This window comes from Aedes albopictus, chromosome 2 (assembly GCF_035046485.1).
Source record: "Aedes albopictus strain Foshan chromosome 2, AalbF5, whole genome shotgun sequence".
NCBI classification, from domain to species: Eukaryota; Metazoa; Arthropoda; class Insecta; order Diptera; family Culicidae; genus Aedes; species Aedes albopictus.
In genome coordinates this window covers 461,885,835-461,899,661 of record NC_085137.1, presented here as the reverse complement: position 1 = coordinate 461,899,661, position 13,827 = coordinate 461,885,835, and the positions used below count along the sequence as shown (strand labels likewise).

The 13,827-nt window shown below is 40.9% G+C and overlaps 1 protein-coding gene across 4 annotated transcripts in view; it reads left to right on the top strand.

The window, feature by feature from the left end:
• Positions 1-13,827, top strand: part of LOC109407762 (RNA-binding protein Musashi homolog Rbp6) — a 1,431,211-nt gene that overhangs the window by 5,028 nt on the left and 1,412,356 nt on the right. The window lies entirely within an intron of this gene.

Sequence of the window (13,827 nt, the reverse complement as noted above, 5' to 3'; positions counted from 1 at the left end):
TATCCAAATCCAATCCAAATCCAATCCAAATCCAAATCCAATCCAAATCCAATCCAAATCCAATCCAAATCCAACCAAATCCAATCCAAATCCAATCCAAATCCAATCCAAATCAATCCAAATCCAACCCAAACCCAATCCACCACCAACCAACCCAACCCACACCCAACCCAAACCATCCAACCACCCAACCAAACCCAACCAAACCCACACCCAACCCACCACCAACCCCACACCACCACCCACCCCAACCCAACCAAACCCACCCACACCAACCACACCCCACCCACCCAACCCAACCCAACCCCCACCCAACCCAACCCACCCACCCCAACCCCCACCCACCCAAACCCAACCCACACCCAACCACACCCAACCCAAACCAACCCCAACCAACCCAAACCCCCCACACCCCAACCCACACCCACCACCCCCAACCCCCACCACACCCACCCCACCCACCACAACCCCAACCACACCCACCAACCCAAACCCAACCCAAACCCAACCCAACCCCACCCAAACCCACCCACCCACCCAAACCCACCCAACCCACCAACCCAACCCCAACCCAACCAAACCCAACCAACCCAACCAACCCACACCCACACCAAACCCAACCAACCCAACCCACCCACCAACCAAACCCAACCCAAACCCAACCAAACCAATCCAAACCAATCCAAACCCAATCCAAACCAATCCAAATCCAATCCAACACCCAACCAACCCAACCCAACCAATCCAACCAAACCCCACCAACCCAAACCCCACACCCAACCAACCCAAATCCAACCCAAACCAACCCACACCCAACCAACCCAACCAAATCCAATCCAAACCCACCAAACCAACCAAACCCCACCCAAACCCCACCAAACCAACCAAACCCAACCCAACCAAACCACACCCAACCAAACCAACCCACACCCACCAAACCAACCCAAACCAACCAAACCAACCAAACCCAACCACCACCAACCAACACCCACCACCCAACCAACCCACCCACACCCAACCCAAACCACCAACCACCCAACCCAACCACAACCAAACCAAACCAACCAAACCCAATCCAAAACCAACCCACACCCCACCCAAACCCAACCAAACCAACCAAACCCAACCAAACCAACCCAAACCAATCCAAACCACACCAATCCAAACCAAAACCAACCAAATCCAATCCAAACCAACCAAATCCAAACCAAATCCAAACCAAACCAATCCAAACCAATCCAAACCAACCAAACCAACCCAAACCCACCAACACCACCCACCACCCACCCACCAAACCACACCACCAAACCAATCCAAACCAATCCAAATCCAATCCAAATCCAATCCAATCCAACCAATCCAAATCCAATCCAAATCCAATCCAAATCCAACCAAACCAAACCACCAACCAATCCAAACCAAACCAAACCAATCCAAATCCAATCCAAATCCAAACCAAACCCAATCCAAACCAACCCAAATCCAATCCACCCAATCCAATCCAAATCCAATCCAAACCAACCAAATCCAATCCAAATCCAACCAAACCAAATCCAACCATCCAATCCAAATCCAACCAAATCCAATCCAAATCCATCAAATCCAATCCAAATCCAATCCAAATCCAATCCAAATCCAACCAAATCCAATCCAAATCCAATCCAAATCCAATCCAAATCCAATCCAAATCCAATCCAAATCCAATCCAAATCCAATCCAAATCCAATCCAAATCCAATCCAATCCAATCCAAATCCAACCAATCCAATCCAATCCAATCCAAATCCAATCCAAATCCAATCCAAACCAATCCAAATCCAATCCAAATCCAATCCAAACAATCCAATCCAAATCCAATCCAAATCCAATCCAAATCCAATCCAAATCCAATCCAAATCCAATCCAAATCCAATCCAAATCCAATCCAAATCCAATCCAAATCCAATCCAAATCCAATCCAAATCCAATCCAAATCCAATCCAAATCCAATCCAAATCCAATCCAAATCCAATCCAAATCCAATCCAAATCCAATCCAAATCCAATCCAAATCCAATCCAAATCCAATCCAAATCCAATCCAAATCCAATCCAAATCCAAACCAAATCCAATCCAATCCAATCCAAACCAACCAATCCAAACCAATCCAAATCCAAATCCAAACCAATCCAATCCAAATCCAATCCAAATCCAATCCAAATCCAATCCAAATCCAATCCAAACCAAATCCAATCCAAATCCAATCCAAATCCAATCCAAATCCAATCCAAATCCAATCCAAATCCAATCCAAATCCAATCCAAATCCAAATCCAATCCAAATCCAATCCAAATCCAATCCAAATCCAATCCAAATCCAATCCAAATCCAATCCAAATCCAATCCAAATCCAATCCAAATCCAATCCAAATCCAATCCAAATCCAATCCAAATCCAATCCAAATCCAATCCAAATCCAATCCAAATCCAATCCAAATCCAATCCAAATCCAATCCAAATCCAATCCAAATCCAATCCAAATCCAATCCAAATCCAATCCAAATCCAATCCAAATCCAATCCAAATCCAATCCAAATCCAATCCAAATCCAATCCAAATCCAATCCAAATCCAATCCAAATCCAATCCAAATCCAATCCAAATCCAATCCAAATCCAATCCAAATCCAATCCAAATCCAATCCAAATCCAATCCAAATCCAATCCAAATCCAATCCAAATCCAATCCAAATCCAATCCAAATCCAATCCAAATCCAATCCAAATCCAATCCAAATCCAATCCAAATCCAATCCAAATCCAATCCAAATCCAATCCAAATCCAATCCAAATCCAATCCAAATCCAATCCAAATCCAATCCAAATCCAATCCAAATCCAATCCAAATCCAATCCAAATCCAATCCAAATCCAATCCAAATCCAATCCAAATCCAATCCAAATCCAATCCAAATCCAATCCAAATCCAATCCAAATCCAATCCAAATCCAATCCAAATCCAATCCAAATCCAATCCAAATCCAATCCAAATCCAATCCAAATCCAATCCAAATCCAATCCAAATCCAATCCAAATCCAATCCAAATCCAATCCAAATCCAATCCAAATCCAAATCCAATCCAAATCCAATCCAAATCCAATCCAAATCCAATCCAAATCCAATCCAAATCCAATCCAAATCCAATCCAAATCCAAATCCAATCCAAATCCAATCCAAATCCAATCCAAATTCAATCCAAATCCAATCCAAATCCAATCCAAATCCAATCTCAATTCAATCTAAATCCAATCCAAATCCAATCCAAATCCAATCCAAATCCAATTCAAATCCAATCCAAATCCAAATCCAGAGGCGCTTCGAGGGGTTTCAGGTGGGTATTAGGAGATTGCAGGGGTGTTTCAACGGGGTCCCAGGAGGTTTCACAATGTACCAAGAGGGCTCAGGGGCGTTTGAAGGGGGTCCCAGGGTCATCTCAGGGGGCTTCCGGAATTTTCAGGGGCTCCAAAGGGTCACAGGGGTGCTTCAGCAAGTTTTTTTATTCTATACATAATCTTCAATAGATCTCAGGAGTGTTTCAGTAGGTCCCCAGGTGTTTTGAGGAATACTAGGAAGTCTCAGGGCATGTGAGAGTTTCAGAGACATTCCAGGGGATCTCAAGGGAATCTCAAGGGTTTCAGTGAGGATTCAGGGATCTAAGAGGGTCTTGAGGATTTCCAGAGAGTCTTTGGGGGTTCCAGAGGATCTCAGAAGCGCTTCAGAGGAGCGCTTCAGAGTGTCTCGGATGCTTTTCAGAGGGCTCCATGATGTTTCGAGGAGTCTCAGGAGCGCTTCAGGGGTACCCATGGAGCTGTAGGGGGTGTTTCAGGGGTTCCACAAGGTCTCAAGGGTACTTCAACGGGTCTCCAGGGGCATTTCAAAGAGATACCTGGAGGGAGATCTTAAGAGCGATTCAGGGGGTCTCTGGGGGTACCACGAAGTCTGTGGGGTATTTCAAGGGTCTCATGAGGTTTTATGGGGCTTCCAGGAAATGGAAAGGGTAGGTGCTGTGGGTTCCAGTGGCTTTCAAGGGATTCTGACGGGGTTTCAGGGGTCTCATGGGGAAATCAGGGGGCATAGGTATTTTAATAGAGTTTGAAGGGGTCTCTCTGGGTTTCAGGGAGTTTATGGGAGCCTTGAGGAAATTAAGATGTTCTAACGGGGTTTCATGGGGTTTTCGGGGGTGTCAAGGGCGTTTTGTAGGACTTCATGCAATTTTAAGCTAATGGGGGTCTTAAAATGAACCAGAGGGAGCCATTTGAAATGTCACTGAAACTCCTTGGAATACCCTCAAAAAGTTCCTAAAACCCACTGAAACGACCCTGAAGACCCCTTAAAGCGTTCGTGAAATGCCTCGCAATGTCCCTTAAACCTCCATAATCGCTCTTGAAATCTCCGTAATCAATTTACCCCCAGAAGCGCTCCTAATATGCTACACTGAAACCTCCATTTAGGTAAAATCTATTGAGGTCCCTCTATTTAGGTAACGTTACCTGAATGGAATTTGATTGTGTTCAGAGCAGTTGGAGTACTCAAGATTACAGATAAAGTTGGTTTACGAAAAAAAGCAGAATTAAGAGTTAAGGGACGTTTACGGAGTGTTTAAGAGTTTAAAGCTCAAGAGTATTCAAGAATTCCCTGGAGCTTAGGCCATCTGATCTACAAGAGTAATCAGTGATCTATTGGAGCATTTTGAATGAAATTTATGCTTACACACAGCCTCATGTTGCTATGTGTTGTCAAGTGGTGAGTTCGTTGTGAGTTTGAGCATCTCCACGAACTTCTTTGCGTGTAAGTCATTGGATTTACCAATGATTGTTTAAGGTTCTCCAAGAACTCCCTTGAGTATAGGTCATCGATCCTACTAGGGCTACTAGTTGTAACTAAGAGGATTAAGAATGAGGTTTATACTCACACAGCCCCAGGCATCTACGTTCTATCAAGTGGTGAGTTCTATAATTTTAAAGGAGTATCCCAGAACTCCCTGGAGTTAAGGCCATCTGATGTACAAGTGTAATCAGTGATCTATTGGAGCATTATTAATGAAATTTATGTTTACACAGGCTCATGTAGCTATGTGCTATCAAGTGGTGAGTTCATTGTCAGTTTGAGAATCTCCAATCCTCAAGGAAGCTCTTGAGTATAGATGAAAAGTTAACTGGGCTTCGATGTTCCCCTGAAACCGCTCTTAAAACTATTGAGATGCCTTGAAACGCTTTGAAAAGACTCTAGAACCCCCATGTAATCTCTATGAAATTTACCTGAGAGCCTCTGAACCCCCTTGAAACCACTCAGAAACCTCCTGAAACGCCCTGAACACATTGAAACGGTTTGAAACGCCTCCAAAACCCCAGTGAAACCCCATGAGCCTTAAAGGCCCCCTTAACCCTCTTGAAATGCTTTAAAACACCTTGAAACGCTTTGAAAAGCTTTGAAAATCCTTTAAACGCTTTGAAACGCCTCTGAAACCCCTATGAAACCTGCGAGAAATTAACCTGCGAGGCTCAGAAGCCCCCTAAAACCCTCCTCTTGGGACGTCCTGCAACGCATTGAAAACTCTTGGAAATACCTCTAAAATACCTACAAAACCTCCATGAAATTCATCTGAGAGCCTCTGAAGCCCCCTAAAACCCCTGTGAAACCTCCTGAAACGCTCTGAAACGTATTGAAACGTTTTGAAACGCCTCTGGAACCCCTTTGAGACCTCCGTGAAATTCACCTGCAAGCATCTGAAGCCCCCTAATGCCCCCCCCCCCTCTTAACCTCCTGAAACGCCCTGAAACGCATTAAAATGCTTTGAAACGCCTTGAAACGCTTTGAAACGCTTTGAAACGCCTCTAAAACCCCTATTCAACATCCGTCAAATTAACCTTCAACCCTCAGAAGGCACCCTTAAGCATCCTGAAAACTAATAAATGACCATTTAACGCCCTGAAACACCTTGAAACGCTTTGAAATGCCTCTGTAACCTCTATGAATTCTCCGTGAAACTCACCTGAGAGTTTCTGAAGCCGCACCTTAAAGCCTCTGAAGCCCCCTAAAATACCTCTGAAACCTCCTGAAACACCCTGATACGCCTTGAAACGCTTTAGAACGCCTCCGAAACTCCCGTGAAGTTCACCTGAGAGCATATGAAGCTCCCTAAAAGCTCTCTGAAACCTTATGAAACACCCTGAAACATCTGGAAACGCTTCTGACCCCCCCCCCCCTCTAAAAACTCCCTTGATCTCTCTGACCATCCCCCCTTTACATCTCTAAGCCTTGACCCCCTCCCCTTTGCATCTGCAAGCCACTTGCCCTTATCAAACTTCTTTGCAACCTTGAAATCTATTTAGGTAATGAACTGAATCCATTTAGGTAATGAATCCATTAAGATAAAAATTCTATTTAGACAGTCCCGACTCGTTACCTCAATGGAGGTTCGAGAGTATCAAACGCCCCTGAAACCTCTCTGAACGCCCTTAACTTATTGGAAAGGAATCGTTTCTGAATGGCTTTGAACTGAAATTGAATGCCTCTGACCTTGAAACGCTTCTGAAACCCCTTGTAACGCCCCTTAAAGGCTCCTCAGAATCCCTCTGAATCGTCCTTAAATCCCCTTGAAACCTCCCTGAAACCCCCTGTAATACATCTGAAGAGCTCTGAAATCCCCATTATTCAAGTGAACGCCCTAAAAAGGCTCCAGAAAACCCCTGAAACGCCCTTGAAGCCTTTTGGAAACTTCCTGGAAACCCATTTGGCTCCCTCTCAAGTGCCCAGGAGCATGACCTGTTCTCGAGAACTTAGTTTCCTCATTAACCCTAGTCGTGCATTGAGATCCAGACAGGCACGCTTAGCGTACACTACGTCAAAGGGGTGAGCGTCAGCTAATGCACGAAGAAGGTTAAAGGCCTGACCTAATTAATATACAAAATTCCCTCTTTGTATGCACCCACAGACCATAGCATAAACAGATATTCCAATGTGCACACTCATTCTTCTGATTGAAAAATTGTTAATTTCTTTAAATCATGGACAAATTTTAGCGAAACGTGTTTTATTTTTGTTTCAGGCGCATAAGAATAATACATAAGATGTTATTTTTCATGCAGCATTTGCAGTTTGTTATGGTCGCACTTACCTTTTGCCCTTCATACCGGGTGTTCCTTTGCTTTTATTGGTTTCGAAGGGGAAGCCAATATCGTCATCATCAGGCGACCAACCGATCAACCAACCAGCAGCGAAAGCGTTCGCCGTTGTTTTCACTGAAAATAGCGCAGTTTTGATTTATTTTCCACCGAGAAGACAATTGGATTTCTTCCCACCAGCCAGCCAGTCGCGGACCGGAACGGGGAACGGATTTTCACCCTCGAGGAAAAATAAATACTCGTCGCCCTACGTCGTCGCCCCACAACGACGATACACTCCTACTCCTGTCTGAGAGTAGATGAGTTTAAGACACCAGAATAGGGGTGCAAAAATAAAGATTAAATCAACAATTTCCACACCACCATCCGAAGAACGAACGTCGTCGTCGTCGTCGTCAATCCTCCCCCAGCTGCGCTGCGCTCAGCTGAAAGAAGTCGATGATTGAAAAGAAAAACTTTCCCAGTAAGCACTCGTTGTGGTGGCTGTCTCCTTTCTCTGGAGTAACGAACGATGGATGGTGTGTATGTGTGGTTGGCCGTCGTCGCCTGATGCGATGAAAAGTTACGCCAGACTTCGCGCTGTGCAGCAGTGTGGACTCTGTGTCTCCAATAAACTTGTTAAAATTTATCGCATTACCAACACTCAATTAATTCCACTCAATTGGCTTAGTGGCGCGTTAACTTCCTCGAGCGGGGAAGTGGGTTTCGTCGTCGGAAGTGAAGGGAGGGAGGGGGACGAACTAAGACACAGCTGTCTCAACTGGCAGAGGTTTCTTTTCCACGGCGGAAATCTAAGTGTCAGTCAGTGCAGTAGGAGCGGTGCACAGTGCTTTTCCAATTTCCTGTCTTGCTAGTGGGAAACTCTCTAACTATTCGGTAAATAACAAGTCTCAGGTTTGATGATGCTCGTGTGGCGAAATGCACAACAATTACATCAGAGCAAAGTTGAACTGTATTTGGTGTTAAATTTGCTAGTTTGTACTTCTTTAAAAAAAAAATCGGGAAGTCTTCATTTAATCTGGAAAATTAATATGCCTATATTTAAGCGCTGTGAATTTTTTGTAATACATAACATAATTAGAATTTTGGGAATACTATCTCTCTCTCTTCTTGGCGTAACGTCCTCATTGGGACAAAGCCTGCTTCTCAGCTTAGTGTTCTATGAGCACTTCCACAGTTATTAACTGAGAGCTTCCTCTGCCAATGACCATTTTGCATGTGTATATTGTGTGGCAGGCACGAAGATACTCTATGCCCAAGGAAGTCAAGGAAATTTGGGAATACTATAAGGTTTCCTTCAACTTCTTCTTGGTATAATGTCCATATGGGACAATGTCTGCTTCTCAACTTTGAATTCTATGAACACTTCCATGTTTATTCACTGACAGCATCCTCTGCCAATGACCCATCTTCCTTCGGTAATTCATGCAGGAACCGCTCTAGAATTTTTTTCAAAAAATATTTTAAGAGGTCGTTTAGGATTGCTGCATGATTTTTTTTGTGAACTATTTCTAGGGAACAAATTCCTTAAACAATTTCTTCAGGAATTGCTTAAAAAATTCCTCCCACAATTGCTCTAGAAATTCTCTCACCAATTGCCCTGAAATTTTTTGCAGGAAATTCTTACAGAACAAAAACTCATATAGTAGTCCATGTTTCAATGCCTCCTGAAGTTCCAGAAGATATGCGTGCAGAAGTTTATTGCAGATGTTCCTTTAGGAGTCCATTCGTGCTAATGTTTTTTGAGGTGTTTCTCCTGGAATTTCTCTAGAAGTCCCTTTTAGAATTTCACCAGGTGTTTATCATGGTTTTCTCGAAGAATTCCCTCATGAACATCCTCCGGAGTTTATACAATACCCGTTCAATAAATTTCTTTAAAAAATTATCTAAGAGTTTATTCAGAAAATGTCCTAGAAGTTTCTCCAAGAGATTTTTTAGAGACTCCTCTAGACGCTATGCCAGAAATATCACTTGTATGTAGTTTTTTTACGAACTTCTTGAAATTATTCTAGAGTATTTTCGAAAATTTCGCTGTGGTTCAGAAGGTGCTTATTTTTTTTTTATTTCACCAACGGTTTCCACATGGATAGTCATAAAGACATTCCTATGAAATTTTTTCGTAGGAATTCTTAAAATCTTAATTTCTTGAATTTGCAACGGAACCGCTGGAGCAGTTGCTGATCTATGTAGTAGGTTTCCTGCATTCAAGAATTCATCCAGGAAATTTTATAGTAATTCCTTAAAGGCCAGCCCGTGCACAAGGGGGGGGGGGAGTGTTAAATCCCTCCATTACCGACGCTTTATACACTAGGCGCCCCTCCGCCTTGTGTATTATGCGGAAATTTAAAAATTTGGATCTCGGTGGGGAAATAACGCGCGATGGGCTATCCCCGCGTAGAGGAAAAGCTGCATAGTATGCGTTGCGTTGATCAATTATTTTTCAAACTACAGAGCTGTCACGAAGTCATTCTTGGCTTTCGCGGATATGTTTTTTGAATTGTGTTTAAAAGTGGTAAAAACAGTGAATAAATGTGGCTGAAATATGTGAGAGAACATTAAAAGCTCGTGAGATTATAGCGTGTTGGCATTTCCAAAGACCTGCCGTTGAGTTGTTAAGCATGTCCATGCAAAAAGGTACCTATCGGCTATGGTTTCTAACAGCTTCCATAAATGGATGAAGCGACATCGAAATCCAAATTCATCATACGGGATATGACTTATTGTATGGAATAACAAATAGGAGATCATAAACAGTTCTATTCCATGGCTTGTACAACTGTTTGAACCAAGGTAAATTTAATAGAAGGTACTGGCATATACGCAATCAGTAGATGCGGGGAGAGGCTTATGACGGGGGTGGTGTGGGCGACTGCTGGCGAGTTTACTTACCTTGGTTTGGACTGAAAAGTGGGAACGTTTCAAAAGACGTTTAATTGTCAATCATGCAAACAATGCTGGTTTTAACACAGCTACCTACGATCGACAAGCAGGAAAATTTCCAGGTTGTTCGCTCTGGATTTTCCCAGATTCCAAATTGTTCTTGCAACGCGTATAATAATATAATATAATGTAATGAAATTTTCATTGACAAATTCGCAATTTTTTGCGAACCGCTACTAACCGAGTAGCGTTTGGACGCGGTTAACGGGAGCAGCGCATAAAAAGAAACTTTTCCGAAAAAAATAAGTGGCGTTTCCCTTGGAATTACCGATGTTTTTTTTTTAATTTCTATTCGTGAATTTTAACTAGAGATAATTCTTCACAGTAGAAGGGGTTCTTGAGGAGAAGCTTGGAGTACCATTATTGGCGGTGAGAGTGACCCAAAATGTAATTGCTTGGCAGGAACTGCAGGTGAAAAATGGCGCCATTAATTCCTACTTTAAGTTAGCTAAAGTATAAAGAAAAATCCTAAATAATCCACCTAGCGGAGATGGCGCCTTTCTCGTGCCTTCAAGAACCAATTTAAAACTCAAGTGCCATGTTGAAGAATATCAAACTTTCATACGTTTAACAAAAATCCTCTTCATAGCACCAGAAATCAAATCTTTTATTTGACTTTTAATGTTTGAGCCTCAAACTCTTAAGAAACTGTTATGAATTTTGAGCCGCCATTTTGGATTTATATCCGTGATTTTGCATATTCTGGTTGTCGTTTTTGAACTCCGGACATCTTCCCCATGTCTAATATACCCATATTGCATGATTTTAAAAGGTCTTAACTGAATTGCATGTTTGAAAGTGCGTAAAACTCTATTAAACTGCCGCCATCTTGAGTTTTGAGCCGCCATCTTGGACCGGAGTTCAAGGCCATTTTTCCAAAACCATATATACCCATATTGCATGGTTTAAGGGCCTAAAACTCCATTGAACTGCCACCATCTTGGATATTCTGGTCGCCATTTTTAAACTCCGGACATCTTCCCCATGCCAAATATCCCAATATTGAATGGTTTTAGGTCCTAAAACTCCATTAAACAGCCGCCATCTTGAATTTTGAACCACCATCTTTGATTTTAGGCCGCCATCTTGGATATTTTGGTTGTCATTTCTGGACTCTAGACATCTTTCCCATACAAAATATAATAATATTGCGTGGTTTTAGAACTGCAAACACCATTAAACAGTCGCCATCTTGAACTTGAAGCCTCCATCTTGGATTGTAGGCCGTCATGTTGGACATCCTGGTTACCATTTTTGGACTCTGGACATCTTTCCCATACACATAGACACATACACACAGACACTCACATACACACCCTCTCTGAAGCAATACCTTCTTGGTGGTTCCGGAGAGACGTAGGGTTTGGCGACCATAGGAATGGTTTAGTGGGTACGAGGAGAGAGTAGTCCTGGATTTTACTTTTGTTTTAGAAGACGGCCTGTCAGACCTACACTACCCTAACCTTCTGTTAGGGTGTCTGTTGAGCAGATTATCCCCCTATGGTTTAGAAGAAAAAAAAAACACACACATACACACACATACATACACACAGACATCATCTCAATTCGTCGAGCCGAGTTGCTTGGTATATGTGACTTGACCCTCCGAGCCTTCCTTCTAAAATTTATTTTTTGAGTGAACATATAGCCTTTCAGTTCACTTTGGTGAACGAGAGAGGCAAACATTGGTAGAATTCCTATGTACACTTTCCAGGAATTTGGGAAGCAAGAGCTGAAATGTCCTGAGAAAATGTTTGATGAATATCTTGAGAAATTCATAATAAACTGTTTCAGAAAACTGTAGAAAAAATACACGGTTGAAGATCTCTGAAAAAACTGAAGCATAGTTTTTTAAATTCCTACAATAATTTATAGGAAACCTTTCGACTTGCCTTAGAAAATATGAAACAGCCGTAGAGATCCCCTAAGAAACTCTTTAAGAAGCTCATGGAGGAACTCCAGAAGGAATTCCTTGAAGAGCCCCTTGAATTTCTTAGTCATTAAATTCAGTGTTTTTGGAAAAGAGATCCCGTAGCATTTTAATGATTCCATGCAGACACAAAAAGAACTCCTGAAAAAAAAAACGTTAAGCGATCTCTTGAAAATACTGAAGTTTAACTCTCAGAAGAGCTTGTACAAAGATTCTGGATGATAAAGATATCTGGAAGATCTGGAAGAAATATTCAGATAAAATTCTTGAGGAACTCACAAATTGTAAAAAATTCAATGCAGAAATAATTGGAACCTAAAATGAATATCTTCTTCAAATATTAAATTTTCAAGTGAGATTAGTTTGAGTAATGAAGTTCCTAGCGAATCTTATTTGCAAACACTTATCTGATTTTCTCTTGAGTTTTCTAATAAAAGTTTCTTAGTATTTGAAAATCCATGAGGTACTTGACAGAATATTTTAAAATTTTGGACTCAAAAAAAAATGAAGACTCACAAAAATGATGTGTAACTGTTGATTGCGTACACAAAATAACTAATTTTTGACCAGGAATAGTACATTATGTGTAGCTTATACCATTTAAATTTCATCAAATTCGCTTATGCGTTGGCGGAGATATCGTCGAAACAAGAGACTTACCATTTGAGAGCCTTGGTTTTCGATATTTTTTGTCGTTAAATTTCAAAATTACTAAAGAAAAATCATTCTTATTTATGGAAAATTCCAATTTCTATGGGAAAGATACTCTTTTTAATTGCAATTTATGGTTTATTCATTGCATTTTAATGTTTCTTTATTGCCCTAAAATCCATTATTTATGGAAAATTATTATATATTTATTTGTTTATGGAACTTTTGTTTTTTAATCACTGATTATACCCCTGTTTCTTCACTGGGACTTTTGGACTTACTCATTGGAATGTTTTTACTTATGATGGAACGTTTAATTGTCTGCCAAAAATCAGCTATTTTTGTGAACACAGTCAAAAGTTATACATTATTTTGTTTTTCTAACTGCTTTCTTGTTATGGACTTTACATAGATAAGCCGCTTTACAAACTTATTTTCTGTTTTTTTTTCTTCTAAAATTTCATTCCGATATTTTTTTCTTGTGTTCAGAAAAATACTTATACAAAAAATGGTTGTATGGGTGATTTCACTAAATAAATGAAGTTTAAAAAAAATAAAGAAAAACATTCAAATTGAACTCTACACTGAAAACAAAAATCATTTATAATTTATAATTCAAAGTCGATATAAAAAAAAAACACAATTTGTGAATTCAATAAAATTTTGACTCCAGATACGTAATCATCCCATGGTTGGTATCCTTACACCACAAGATGGGCGCTTCTAAGGGAAAACTGATTTTTCTAACAAAAACTTTTTCATTACCAAATGTTTTTTTTTTGTGTCTAAACTATACCAGTAAACGTCATGAACAGCCCCTAATCCAATGAATCACAAGTTGCTAGGAGATTTTGTCTTTAAATAACTATTTTATTACCAATATATTTCCTTAGGAAATAACGAACGTCGTCCCAAATCGTATTTGGAGTTGGAAGCACCCTTTCAAATAACAATGGACCTTGGGTGGCCATTTTGCACACTGTTTTTTTTTTTTAATTTATCCAGACTGTCTTTTTAACAGGGCTAAACTTTTAACCTGATTTTTTTCAAACGTATTGAATAAAAAATTACAAATCTTTCAAAAAAGTGTCTTTTGGGTGATAATCACCAAAAAGTGTAGTTTAATAAACAATATTTAAAAAAATCCAA